The 14,895-nt window shown below is 38.5% G+C and overlaps 1 protein-coding gene and 1 pseudogene across 6 annotated transcripts in view; one reads left to right on the forward strand and one right to left on the reverse strand.

Annotated features, from left to right (window-relative positions):
• The window catches only part of ERC1 (ELKS/RAB6-interacting/CAST family member 1), a 532,268-nt gene that overhangs the window by 61,891 nt on the left and 455,482 nt on the right, over positions 1-14,895 (reverse strand). The window lies entirely within an intron of this gene.
• LOC125170156 (40S ribosomal protein S26-like) lies at positions 6,674-7,024 on the forward strand (annotated as a pseudogene).

The following is a 14,895-nucleotide window of genomic DNA, read 5'->3' on the forward strand; positions in this document are numbered from 1 at the left end:
CAATGAGACATCACCTCACTCCTGTCAGAATGGCTAAAATCAAGAACACAAGAGACAGCAAGTATGGGTGAGGATGTGGAGAAAAAGGAACCTTCATGCACTGCTGGTGGAAATGTAGCCTGGTGTAACCACTGTGAAAAATAGATGGAGGTTCTTCAAAAAACTGAAAATAGAACTACCCTACAATCGAGTAATCACATTACTGGGTATTTATCCAAAGAATACAAAACCAAAACACTAATGCAAAGGGATACATGCACCCTTATGTTTATTGTAGCACTATTTAAAATAGCCAAATTGTGAAAGCAGCCCAAGTGTCTGAAAGATGAATGGATAAAGAAGATGTGGTGTATATATATACAATGGACTATTACTCAGCCGTAAAACAGAATGAAATCTTGCCATTCACAGTGACCTAGATGGAGCTAGACAGTATTATGCTAAGCAAAATAAGTCAGTCAGAGAAAGGCAAACACCATATGATTTCACTCATATATGGAATTTAAGAAACAAAACAAATGAGCAAAGGAAAAGAAAAGAGAGAGAGACAAACCAAAACAAAGACTTAACTATAGAGAACACATTGATGGTTACCAGAGGGGAGGGGGTAGGAGGATGAGAAAAATAGAGGATGGGGATTAAAGAGAGTACACTTATCATGATGCAAAAAAAAAAAAAAAATATATATATATATATATATACGTATATATATATAAAAGAATCAATTCATAATGAATATTATTTGCATCAATAGTGATATTAACATAAAATAAAACGTTGATGTTATAGAAAAGTGAATTTGGCAATAGGCAAATGGAAAAGAAAGGATACTAAAATGATTCAGCAAAATACTAGAATAAGAATATTGAATAAGAATATTGAAAACGTTAGCCATTTTCAATTACATGTATGGAACACTGATAAAGAAATTAAATAGAATTAACTTAGTTTCAGCTCCCGCAAAAATTCAGTGAAAATTCCTTGACACTGGTATATCCTGATTTAAATGTTTGTGAATAGGTCAAATATTTCTATAGAGTCAAACATTCTCAAGGTTAAACAAGCGTGAAACACTAATTGGACCAAAACAGCATCTTGTACTCATTTTCAGTACAGAGCTAAAAGATGGGAGGAATTTTAAAGATCATGTAGGTAATCTATTCCCCTTCTCCTTGCCCTACTTTCTAAATGAAAAATTCAAGACCTGGAGAGGTAACCTGACTTGTAAACATGGTTAGGAGCTATGTTACTCAGCTAGTGGCTGTGGATCACAGCTTGATGCTTCTCCCCTTGGCTTTATTCATTGCTTTTTATTTGAATAGTTCCTGTGGGCAAGTTAACTTCCTAAACCATAACTGGGCTTTTATACTACGTTCTCTATTTTCTAACCCAAAGAAGATTGGAAACAGTTGGAGACATTTCTTAGAAGAACCAAAGTTTCTTGATAATGAATATATTCCCACTTTACTAACTCTTCCATCCTTGCATCTATTCAGGCCTTCAGCATCACTCTCCAAGACAAAATAAGAAGCTAATCTTAACTGACCTTCTCGTTTCCAGTATTCTCTTTCTGTCCATCCTGTACAGATTACATGGCATACTAAGGTCTTCATGATCTACCTGCTGACTGCACCAGCTTTCATGGCTTGCCCTCCTCCTACCCTGATACTCTCTGGTGTTTTAAAATAACTCTACAAATTCTTTTGACATGCCTCTCTTCAAAAAGTAGAGCCTGAGATACTCTGCTCCATTAAATGTGGGATGGTCTTAGTGACTTGCTTCTAAGAAACAGAATATGGTAAGAGTGCTGGTATGTACCCTCTGATTCTAGGTCACAGAAGGCATTTGTGGCTTCTTCCTTATTCTCTTCTCCAGATTCATTCATTTTGGCTGAAGTTGGCCACCATGTCACGAGGATATTCCAGCAGCCTTATGGAGAGATCCATACAGGGAGGAACTGAAGGCTCTTGCCAACAGCCAACATGAACTGTAGATGAGCCATCTTGAAATTGAATGCTCCATTCCCAGTCAAGCTTTTGGATAACTGCAGTCCCAACTGACATCTTGACTGTAACCCCATGAGACTCTAAGTAAGGACTACCCAGCTAAGTGGCTCCTGAATTCCTGACCCACAGATACCTCTGAGATAACAAAGGCTTATTATCTTTTATGCTGACAAGTTGGGGGTAATATGTTATGTAGAAATAATTAATTACACCTTAAGCATTATCCACAGTGAACTACTAAGAGTATACCAAATTTGTTATGCTGTTTATGCTTCCTTGTCTAAAATTATATCTGTTTGGCAAATGAGAACTGCTCCTTCAAGAGGCAGCTCACTGTCACCTTCTCTGTGAAACCTTGAGTTTCTTGGAGAGGCCTGGGTTTTCCTACTGTACCTTGTAAAATTTTTTCTGTTGGAGAAAATGTGGTTTAGTATTTGTTTTACTGTCTTGAAACATATATTTTAATCCATATACCTAGTGCAGTATTTGGATTGGAAGTAGACTCCCAAAAAATATTTTTGACTTTATTTTCTCATTTCAGTCAGTTTTAAACCAAACAATAAAAACCTCAAACCACACTTATGGAATTATTCTATGTGAACTTAGGACCCAGATGTCAATGATAAAGGAGTATGGAGAATGTGCTTTTCAGCTTATTAAAACATGAAGTGAGGGATAAACATTCTGATTCAATTTCTGGAGGATATAACAATATGAATGTTAGATTCTAAATAGTGACCCACCAACAAAATGACTATGAAAATTTAAACATTTAAGATGTTTTCACTTAATATCCAAAATGACAAAAGCAAAATTTGAATAACTTATTTTATATTCACATGAAAAGGAACGCAGACAGTCCAAGTGCTTTCTAGGTTTGCCAAATCCCTCCTCATACAAAAAGTTTGTAATTCTAGTCTTGAAATTGAGGAAGAAAGAGTGGTACATATTCAATGTTGACTATCTTTCAATGAAAAGAAATGAAGTCTTGCTAACAAGTGGTTTGCCTTAAAACCTGAATTTTCACCAAAAAGAACCAGCCATCTGTTTCAAATATTTTAAAGACTAAGCCCCATTTTGTGCTCTGCTTTGATCTCCCAGGATAATAGGAAGACAGTGATATAGTCCAGCTACACCTCAATCAAGTGTGCTCATTTAATTTATCCCAGAAATGTTAACTGCCAAATCCAGCTGGAAACTTTAGCCTCGTCATCTTCGGATCAGGAAGAAGGAGGAAGACACATCAATGGAGAATAACTCTTTTGTTTTGGTTGATGATGCATTTTTGTATTTCAGAAAATATTCCTTTAACCCAAAACAGATAGTAATCCTAAAGACAGAGAGAGTGTATAGAAAATAACAAATTAGTGAGAAGCTGAGGACAAGTTAATGAAAGGAATACTGTAGAACCCTATTGTAACAAGATTGTTGTTTAATAGTTCAGATAAAATGTGATTCAAATCATGTCCTCCAAAACATAACTCCACAAAATAAAAATGTGATATAATAGGCAACTGCTAAGCCTGTCTTCCAAAACTATTAAAAGGGGACCCTATCATATGGTAACTGGTGGGTGTGCATGGTGAACTTAATGGCATATTCTAGAATGTGCACTAGATACTGACTGGAGCTAGATCAGTCTGGAAAACTGATACACATGAATAGAGTCAGATTATAGGATAAATAACCTGTTAAGGTACAGAAGAATTTAAAAGATTAAAAATATCTGGTACTAATGTATAAAAACTTAAACAAATTATATGCAACTTCCCTTTATGGTAAAAACTCACCAGCTTTTTCATTTGATAAATATATACTGAGCTCTGCAGGGTCTCCACATTTTCAGATGACTGTGAAAATCAACTGAGATGTGAAAACATTTATTTTGCACAAAGTGTAAGGGTATTTTTATTGTCCAGGAAGAATGTCTCAATCACAAACTGCACCTCAAACAGGAGAAAGACAGCTCTTCCCCATTAGTCAAATGCTCATAATCATTAAGATAAGGACCAATGGTGGGGCACCCATGTGGCTCAGTCGGTTAAGCGTCCAACTTTGGCTCAGGTCATGATCTTGCGGTTTGTGGGTTTGAGCCCCACATCAGGCTCTGTGCTGACAGCTTGGAGCCTAGAGCCTGCTTTGGGTTCTGTGTCTCCCCCGTGCTCTGCCCCTCCCCCCACTTGCATTCTGTCTTTCTCAAAAAAAATAAATAAAACACTTAGAAAAAATTTTTTAAAAGGATCTGAGAGCATATGTTCCAGAAACATTTAAAATACCGTAGTTCTGAGTCTAAGAAATAAATCACATGAGTCACAGGACAATGTCACCTTAAATCATTCAGCAGAAACTATAGAAATGTAGGATGTACCTATGGAACAGTATAAATGATGTCTTAAGAATACATCAAGAGAAAGGTTTCTCTCCCAAATTACTTACAACTTTCTCATGTAGTCTAAGAGGTCTTTGCCTCTGTGGAACTTACGTAATTTTCAAGTGTGTCCAGAATTACTTTAGACTCCAGTATAGAGGTGGTGGTTTCTACTTCTTACTATTGCCTGAAAATCACCTTCAGGTCAGAAAACTCCAGAAGAAGAAGTCACCTGCCATCATGGGGTGCTCCTTAAAGGTAATCAGGTCTGACTTAATATGTATGGCTAACATCCCATGCCTTGAGGCCTTGGAGAGGTACCTATATTGTTGCTCAGGCACTACTGGTAAACTTTAACAATTCAATTAGAGATTCAGAAAAGAAGATTAATTTCTTTTGCTGCAGGAAAAAATAATTACTAGGATTGTGGGTTACCTGTGCAATTAAAGTAAAGTTACTCTAGGGGCGCCTGGGTGGCTTGGTTGGCTAAGCGTCCGATTTCGGCTCAGGTCATGATCTCACGGTCCGTGAGTTCGAGCCCCGCGTCGGGTTCTGTGCTGACAGCTCAGAGCCTGGAGCCTGTTTCAGATTCTGTGTCTCCCTCTCTCTCTGCTCCTCCCCTGTTCATGCTCTGTCTCTCTCCGTCTCAAAAATAAATAAACGTTAAAAAAAAAATTAAAAAAAAAAGTAATGTTACTCTATTAGGAGGCAGGAAAAATCTATAAAATAAATAGTAGCATCAATGGATCTCATAAATATTCCAGGGTTGTATCACAGCCACTAAGAATGTCTTTGCTACTGTCATTTATTTAGCACTTCCTACATGCCAGGCAAAGGGTTAAGTGCACTAAATACCTTATTATATTTAATCTGCACAATAGCCTTTGCTGCAGGTTTTATTATTGCCATTTAACAAATGAGGAACACTTAGAGAAGAGGTTAAGTGATTTGTGGGAAATTACATAGCTACTGAGCAGCATTCAAATTAGGTCTAAAGACAAACACCCTTTACCACCAAGGTAAAAGGCCATAAAAATAATATAACTGCCTTATAAAGGACACAAAAAAAAAATATTTTGTCAGTTTCATAGGTGGGATATAATAGTACATTTAAAAAAATTTTTTTTAACATTTATTTATTTTTGAGACAGAGAGAGAGCATGAACAGGGTAGGGTCAAAGAAAGAGGGAGACACAGAATCTGAAACAGGCTGTCAGCACAGAGCCCGATGCGGGGCTCAAACCCACGGACCGCGAGATCATGACCTGAGCCGAAGTCGGCTGCTTAACCAACTGAGCCACCCAGGTGCCCCATAATAGTACATTTTTAAGAAAGTAGAAATTTTTTTCTTTTTTTAATTAAAAAAATTTTTTTTCATTTATTTATTTTTGAGAGACAGAGTGTGAGCAGGGGAGTGGCAGAGACAGAAGGAGACATAGAATCTGAAACAGGCTCCAGACTCTGAGCTGTCAGTACAGAGCCCCACGCAGGGCTCGAACTCACAAACTGTAAGATCATGACCTGAGCCAAAGTCAGACACTTAACCAACTGAGCCACCCAGGCGCCCAGAAAGTAGAAATTTTTAAGTGCACTAATGTGCATGTATCACAGTTATGACAATACCTAAGAAAGAAATACCTAAGAAAATACCTAAGAAAAACAATAACACTGGACTATGAGACAAGAGAATGTTAACTGAGATTGCATCAGAATGGTGGGATTATGGGTAATTCTTTCCCTTTCGAAGTTAAGTGATTAGTGTTGACTACAAATCCAATTTTTCTCAATCTGCCTTCCTTAAGACTCCTAGTTCTCACACAAAGAAAGTCCCCACACAGTCATTTATGCACAGAAGTGTGCATTCTGACAAGTAGAGAGAAGAGAGTATATATAACTCTAGGAGACACAGTGAGACCTATTCCTTTCCTGTCTGCTGCTGGAATGGGGAAATGGGGCTGGGCATGCCTCTATCTATCTTCGTGGTCATCCAGTTCTGGAAGACTGTCGTCTAGGGTTTAAGGGAAAAAAAAAAAAAAGTGAAAGGCCAGGGAGGGGGGAAGTTCTGAGATACTTCTAGGTTGGTGACCAGTTATCAGAGAAATCCTAATCGGGAAGAAGATGTATAAATTCACCAGGAGTACCAGTGTGTTGTGGCTCCTGGGGGCCTAAATACCCTAGTGGGCTTTTAGAAGGAGAGCAGAGGCAGCCATCTTGAAGGAATCCCAACAGTTATAATACCTCTACAGCAGAAAAATGTTTTCATGAGAAAAAGCGGAGCTCTTGGGTGCTTGCTTCCAAGATGACCATGGAAAGAAGAAACAATTATCATGAAGAAAAGGGCCGCCAACATTATGTGCAGCTTGTTCATTGCACCCGCTGTGCCTGATGTGTGCCCAAGGACTAGGCCATTAAAACGTTCATGGTTTGAAACACAACAGAGGCTATAGCTATCAGGACATTTCTGAAGCAAGGGTCTTTCACACCTTTATGCTTCTCAAGCTCTAAGTGAAACTACATTACTGCAGGAGTTGTGCCATTTGTAGCAAGGTAGTAGGGTATGACTTTTGTGAAGCCCAGAAGGACCAAACATCCCCCAATGGGATTTAGATCTGCAGGTGCTACCCTATCACCTCTGCCAAAGCCAATGTAAGGAGGTGAGTTTTTAAGTCTGAAGAAAAGCTATCCTCTGGAAAACAAATAAAATGGAAATCATACTTTAAAAAAAGGAAAGAAAAAGAAAAACATTGAAGATAAAATCTGGTTCAGTCACAAATCATTCTAAATCATGAAGGAAGAAAGAATGGTAAGCTGAATTTAGAAGTACAAAGGTACACAAAACAGTGAAAAAACTGGGGAATGATTACAGTTAGTAAATAAAAGCAGTATTCTATTTCTATGATAATGTTGATAGAGCTTTCATATTGTAGCTAGCATGCATTACTTTATCTTACTATATCAACTATTACAGTCCACAAAGCGTGTAACATAGTTGTAGTCTGAATTTGGCAAAAACTGTAGTCTAGAGCAAAGGTTCTAGAATTCTGAGAGTATCTGCAGGCTATCACAAAGCACAGTGACTTCAGAAAATGTTGACTAACGCTAAAAATACAGAAAGTTGGTGTTTAAAATACAGAGATTTGGTGTCAAACAACTATATCCTTTTCCCATCAGCATTCCTTTGATGTATCTGTAAAAAATGTTCTAAAACTAAAAATGAAGACTGCCTGTGTTACACTTCAAATACCACACAAAAGCTATCTGAAGTGAATGCTGGCTGTGCACCTACTATTTGCATAGCAGCTTATGGACTTATAAACACCTTTCACACTCACTACACTGCCTTAAGAGAAATAGGACAGTTATCATCACACTTATTTTAGAGATGAATAAACTAAGGATCTAAGAGGTTAATGAATTACTTAAAATATCTGACCTTCATTTAATGTTTTTTTAATTATACAAACAGCTGTCTACATTTTTCTTGGATAATTCATGTGAAACAGAAAAGACATATTTGAAGTTTGAGGAATTTAATATCTAAGGGCCAGAAAAATGATAGTTGATCCTAACAGTCTGTCAGAGAAAAAACAACTTTGGCAGTTGAAAGGTTGTGCTAAAAACCTAACAGCTCTGTCCAAGTCATATAAACAGATCAACATTGTCCCACAGTTATTCTGGAAAGGCCAAAACACATCAAGGAGGAATGATGTGAACCTTTGTTCACAGAGGAGTGATTATTTTTGTGACGAATTCTTTTTGTTTCACTCTTTGCTGTGAGATAAGGCTGAGCAGGTATAGATGACTGGCACCTCTCTTAGTTGAATAAAAGAGTCAGGATCTGGTGAGGCTGGTGAGAACACTGGTATACAATGCTTGGTTCTCCGCTCTGTTTATCAAGGGCTCTTATAAGTTTGGGGGAAAGAGGACAGCAGGAAGTAGAAGCGGAAGCATCCACTCTTGCAGGAAAATATTACTATCCCCACAGGAGAAGTAGCAAAATCACATACCAAAAAGTACTCTCACTCCCAACTATTAAACACAATTCAGTGTAAGTGCCTTAACAAAATTATATACATGTACCCTTTTATAGAAGAGAAATACCACTTTGAAAGAAATAATTCCTGACAACAAAAAATCTTAATTTTCCTCTAGTCTAAGCAGAAAAGTGCTATTCCAAAGCTAAAAAGAGATTAACAACCAATTCAACAGAAAGAAAAGAAAAGAAAAGCTTCTTAGGTTTTAAAGATTCAAATAAAAGCTTCTTGAGGTCCCAAGCCATTCTGGTATTTTCTCTGGCTATGGGTTAGTGAGTTACTGTTGACCTGTGAAGTATATATATCATCAGCTCTTCTCATGACCTAATGTTTCAGCAGATGGCCAGTAAAGAAAATCACAGGGGACTACTTCAATGTTTACTTTATTTCTCTTTAAAATGTTAAAACCAATCTAAGAGGGAAGTTCATAGTGATAAATGCCTACCTCAAAAGACAAGAAAAGTCTCAAATAAACAATCTAACTTTACACCTCAAGGGGCTAGAAAAAGGACAAATAAAGGCCAAAGTTAATAGAAGGAGGAAATGCTGAAGATCAGAGCAGAAATAAAGGAAATAGAAATCAAAAAGACAATAGAAAAGATCAATGAAACTAAGAGCTGGTGTTTTGAAGTGACAAACAATAGCTAGACTCTCCAAGGAAGAAAAGAGAGAGGATTTAAATAAATAAAATCAGAAATAAAGGAGGAGATGTTACAACTGATACCACAGAAATACAAAGGCTCATAAGAGACTACTAGGAACAATTATATGCCAACAAATTGGATAACCTAGAAGAAAAGGATACATTCCTATAAACGTACAACCTATCAAGTTTGAATAATGAAGAAATAGAAAATCTAAACAGACCAATATTGAGTAAGGAGATTGAATCAGTCATCAAAAATCTCCCCAAACAGAAAAGCCTGGGACCAGATGGTTTCACTGGTGCATTCTACCAAACATTTAAAGAATTAACAGCAATTCTTCTCAAACTCTTCCAAAAAACAGAAGAAGGGAAACTCTTGAAAACTCATTTTATGAGGCCAGTATTACCCTGATACCAAAACTAGAAGAAAACAGAAATGCCACAAGAAAGAAAATAATTATAAGCCAATATCTCTGATGAACATAGACACACACACACACACACACACACACACACAAACCTCATGAAAATATTAGCAAACTGAATTCAACAATACATTAAAAGGATCACATCTTGGATCTGGTGGGATTTATTCCAGGGATACAAGGATACTTCAACGCCTGCAAGTCAGTCAATGCAATACACCGTTAACAAAATGAAGGATAAAATGATGATAGTCATCTCAATAGAGGCAGAAAAAGCATTTGACCATATTAAACATCCATTTGTGATAAACTCTCAACTAAGTGGGTATAGAGGGAACACACATCAACATAATAAAGGTCATATATGACAAGTCCACAGTTAACATATTCAGTAACAAAAAGCTGAGAGCGCTTCCTGTAAGATCAGGACAAAACAAGAATGTCTATTTTTACCAGGGCTCCTGGGTGGCTCAGTGGATTAAGCGTCCGGATTCAGCTCAGGTCATGATCTCACAGTTTGTGAGCTCGAGCCCTGTGTTGGGCTCTGCGTTGTCAGCACAGAGCCTGCTTCGGATCCTCTGTCTCCCTCTCTCTCTGCCTCTTCCTAGCTTGCACACACACTCGCTCTCTCTTAAAAATAAATAAACATTAAAAAAAAAAGAATGTCTATTTTTACCACATTTTTTTTAGTATTGGAAGGCCTAGCCAAAGCAATTAGGCAAGAAAAAGATATAAAAGCCAACCAAATCAAAAAGGAAGATGTAAAACTGTTACTATTTGCAGATGACATATTATGTATAGAACACCCTAAAGACTGTGCAGAAAAATTGTTAGAATATATGAATTCTGTAAAGTTGTAGGATACAAAATAAATACGCAAAAAACTGTTGTGTTTCTATACACTAATAATAAACTATCAGAAAGAGAAATTAAGGAAACAATCTTGTCTACAATTACATCGAAAAGAGGGGCACCTAGGTGGCTCAGTTGGTTAAGCATCCAACTTCGGCTCAGGTCATGATCTCACAGTTCGTGGGTTCAAGCCCCGTGCCGGGTCCTGCACTGACAACTCAGAGCCTGGAGACTGCTTTGGATTCTGTGTGTGTGTGTGTGTGTGTGTGTGTGTGTGTGTGTGAGAGAGAGAGAGAGAGTGTGTGTCTCTGCCCCTCCTCCACTTGTGCTCTCTCAAAAATAAATAAATGTTAAAAAAAAAAAAAGAATAACATACCCAGGAATAAATTTAACCAAGAAGGTAAAAGACCTGTATATTGAATACTGTAAGTCATTAATGAAAGAAGTCAAAGAAGACACAAATAAATGGAAAGATATTCCATGCTCAAGGACGGGAAGAACTGATATTATTAAAATGTCCAAACTACACAAAGCAATCTAACCTATGGATTCAATGCAATCCTTATTTAAATACCAATGACATTTTTCACAGAAATAGAATAAATAATCTTAAAATTTCTAAGGACCCATAAAAGGTCATGGATTATCTAAAAGTAATCTTTTGGGGCGCCTGGGTGGCTCAGTCGGTTGAGCGTCCGACTTCGGCTCAGGTCACGATCTCGCGGTCCGTGAGTTTGAGCCCCGCGTCGGGCTCTCGGCTGACAGCTCAGAGCCTGGAGCCTGCTTCTGATTCTGTGTCTCCCTCTCTCTCTGACCCTCCCCCATTCATGCTCTGTCTCTCTCTGTCTCGAAAATAAATAAACGTTTAAAATATAAATAAATAAATAAAAGTAATCTTTTTTTTTTTTTTTTAACATTTATTCATTTTTGAGAGGCAGAGCATGAGTAGAGGAGGGGCAGAGAGAGAGGGAGACACAGAATCCAAAGCTAGCTCCAGGCTCTGAGCTGTCAGCATAGAGCCTGATGCAGGGCTCGAACTCATGGACCGTGAGATCATGACCTGAGCTGAAGTCAGACGCTTAACTGACTGAGCCACCCAGGCGCCCCTATCTAAAAATAATCTTGAGAGGGGTGCCCAGGTGGCTCAGTCAGTTAAGCATCCGACTCTTGATTTTGGCTCAGGTCATGATCTCACAGTTCAGTTCGTAAATTCTAGCCCCAGGTTGGGCTCTGTGCCAACAGACAGGAGCCTGCTTGGGATTCTCTGTCTCCTTCCCTCTCTGACCCTCTCTCTCTCTAAAGTAAATAAATAAACATTAAAGAAAAGAAGAAAAGCAATCTTGAGAAAAACTAAAGCTGGAGAAAGTCAATATTCAAGAAGTATTCATTGAATGCCTGTTAATTTGCCAGACAACACTTAAGTGACCTCTACTGTCACTTTACATTGCTCCCTGTTGGTTTAAGACTAATAATTTAAAGACAAAGGGCATTATTAGAAATAAGGATATTTCATAATGACAAGAAGAATAGTTTAATAAGAGTACAATCATAAATGGGTATGCAAATAATAACAATGTCAAAATATATGAAGCAAAAATCAAAGAATTCAAAGGACAAATACAAAAATTCCAATTATACTTGAATACTTTAATATTTCTTTCTCAGCAACTAATAGACATCTCCATCTCATACGTTTTTGGTAAAGTCATGCAATTTGTGAGCAATTTTATCAACCACCTGGACCTAACTGATATTTATAGAACACTATATGCAATAACTAAAGAATACCATCCCTTTCAGGAGCACGTGTATTTTCATCAACATGGACTGTATTCTGGGACATAAAATGAAAGCCTCAGAAAATATAAAATATTGAAATAATACAAAGTATATTCTCTGATCACAATGAGATTCACCTGGAAATCAATAAAAATATGACCCAATTTGCAATTAGACACTTTAGCAAATCTGTAGGAAGAAGAGAAAATATTTTAAACTAAATAATAATAAAACTGCCAGGATAAGTGAGGTAAGCAAAACTGTAAGGTATTTCAATATAAAAAACAACAACTGTATTTTTATATATTTGCAGCAAACAACTGAAATAAAACATTGTAGATACAAGTTAAAGAAGATCTAATTAAATGGAGAACTATACTATGTTCATGGTTTGAAAGACTTAATAGTGTTAAAATGTCAACTATCCCCAAACTAGTTTACAGAATCAAGGCAATCTAAATACCCTCCCTGCATGATTTGTCATAGAAACTGACAGATTAAAATCTATATGAAAATGCAAACAACCTGAAATAACTATAACAACTTTAATAAAGACTAACAATTTGATGCGGCACCTGGGTGACTCAGTCAGTTAAGTGTCCAACTCTTGATTTTGGCTCAGGTCATGACCTCATGGTTTGTGAGTTCAAGCCCTGCCTTGGACTCTGCCCTGACAGTGTGAAGCCTACTTGAGATTCTCTCTCTTCCTCTCTCTCTCTGCCCCTTCCCCACTTGAGCTCTCTCAAAATGAATAAACTTAAAAAAAAAAGATTAATAATTTGAAAGACTTACACTACCTGATTTTAACATATTATGAAACTATAGCAAGCAATTAAAGCAGTGTGGTAATATAAAACAGAAGAGGCACAAACATAGACACATATTTACATCTTTGACTTTTTTACAAAGGTGCACAGGAATTCTATAGAGAAAGAATAGTATTTAAGAACAACTGGATATGCATTTGGGGGAAAAAAGAAACTTGACCCCTTACCTTACCAAAATATATCAAACTTAGAGGAGGATTACAGAACTAAATGTAGACACAAAATGATAAAGTGTCTGGAAAAAGGAAAAAAAAAACCCAGAATATTTTAGTTCTTATGTGTTAGGCAAAAGTTTCTTAGAAACTAGAAAGCAATAACCATTAGAAACTGATAAATTAGACTTCAGTAAATTAAAGACCTGATAATGAAAAAATACCATTAAAAAACTGAACACACATGCCACAGACTAGGAGAAAATATTTGCAAGATATGTATTTCAAAAAGGACTGGTATCTAAACCATATAAAGAATGCTTACAACTTAATAAAACAAAAATTCAATTAAAAATAAAAATGTGAACAGATGCTTCAGAAAGGAAAACATGCAAATAGCCAGTCAGCACATGACAAAGTGCTCATCACTAATCAGTGACAGAATTAAAATGAAAACCACAATGAAATACCTGTATACAGCCATAAAAATGGTCAAAATCAAAAAAAAAAAAAAAAAAAAAAAGGAAAGTATCAAATGTTTAGAAGGATGTGGAACAACCAGAAGTCTCATTTGTTGCTGGTGGGAGCAAAAAATATGATATAACCACTTTGAAAAAGTGGCAGTTTCTTATAAAACTCAAGAGATACCTATCAAATAACAAAGGTAAGTCCATTTGTAGGTAGTTACCTGAAGAAATAAAGGCATCTGTCCACCTAAAGATGTGTTTAAGAATAGTTTTATCCATAATTGCCCCAAACTGGAGACAGGACAGACATCAAAGAGATCTAAATGAACTGTGAACAGGGGAGTTGCGGCAAGATGGCAGCTTAGGAGGACGCTGGGCTCACCGCACGTCCTGCTGATCACTTAGATTCCATCTACACCTGCCTAAATAACCCAGAAAACCGCCAGAGGATTAGCAGAACAGAGTCACCGGAGCCAAACGCAGACGAGAGGCCCACGGAAGAGGGTAGGAAGGGCGGCGAGGCGGTGTGCGCTCCATGGACTGGCGGGAGGGAGCCGGGGCGGAGGGGCGGCTCGCCGGCCAAGCAGAGCCCCCGAGTCTGGCTTGCAAAAGCGGAGGGGCCGGGCGGACTGTGTTCCGACAGCAAGCGCGACTTAGCGTCTGGGAGGTCATAAGTTAACAGCTCTGCTCGGAAAGCGGGAAGGCTGGAGGACAAAGGGAGGGAGAGCTGCTGAGCCCCCTGACAACAGAGCTCAGTTTGGTGGGGAACAAAGGCTCTCGCCAGCGCCATCTCCCCCGCCCATCCCCCAGCCGAAATCCCAAAGGGAACCGGTTCCTGCCAGGGAACTTGCTCGCTCCGCGCAAACACCCAACTCTGCGCTTCGGTGGAGCCAAACCTCCGGCAGTGGATCTGACTCCCTCCCGCTGCCACAGGGCCCCTCCTGAAGTGGATCACCTAAGGAGAAGCGATCTAAGCCTGCCCCTCCTGCCCCCGAGCACCTTGCCTACCCACCCCAGCTAATACGCCAGATCCCCAGCATCACAAGCCTGGCAGGGTGCAAGTAGCCCAGACGAGCCACCCCACCCCACAGTGAATCCCGCCCCTAGGAGAGGGGAAGAGAAGGCACACACCAGTCTGACTGTGGCCCCAGCGGTGGGCTGGGGACAGACATCAGGTTGGACTGCGGCCCTGCCCACCAACTCCAGTTATACACCACAGCACAGGGGAAGTGCCCTGCAGGTCCTCACCACGCCAGGGACTATCCAAAATGACCAAGCGGAAGAACTCCCCTCAGAAGAATCTCCAGGAAATAACAACAGCTAATGAGCTGATCAAAAA

This window comes from Prionailurus viverrinus, chromosome B4, assembly GCF_022837055.1.
Source record: "Prionailurus viverrinus isolate Anna chromosome B4, UM_Priviv_1.0, whole genome shotgun sequence".
Lineage (NCBI taxonomy): Eukaryota > Metazoa > Chordata > Mammalia > Carnivora > Felidae > Prionailurus > Prionailurus viverrinus.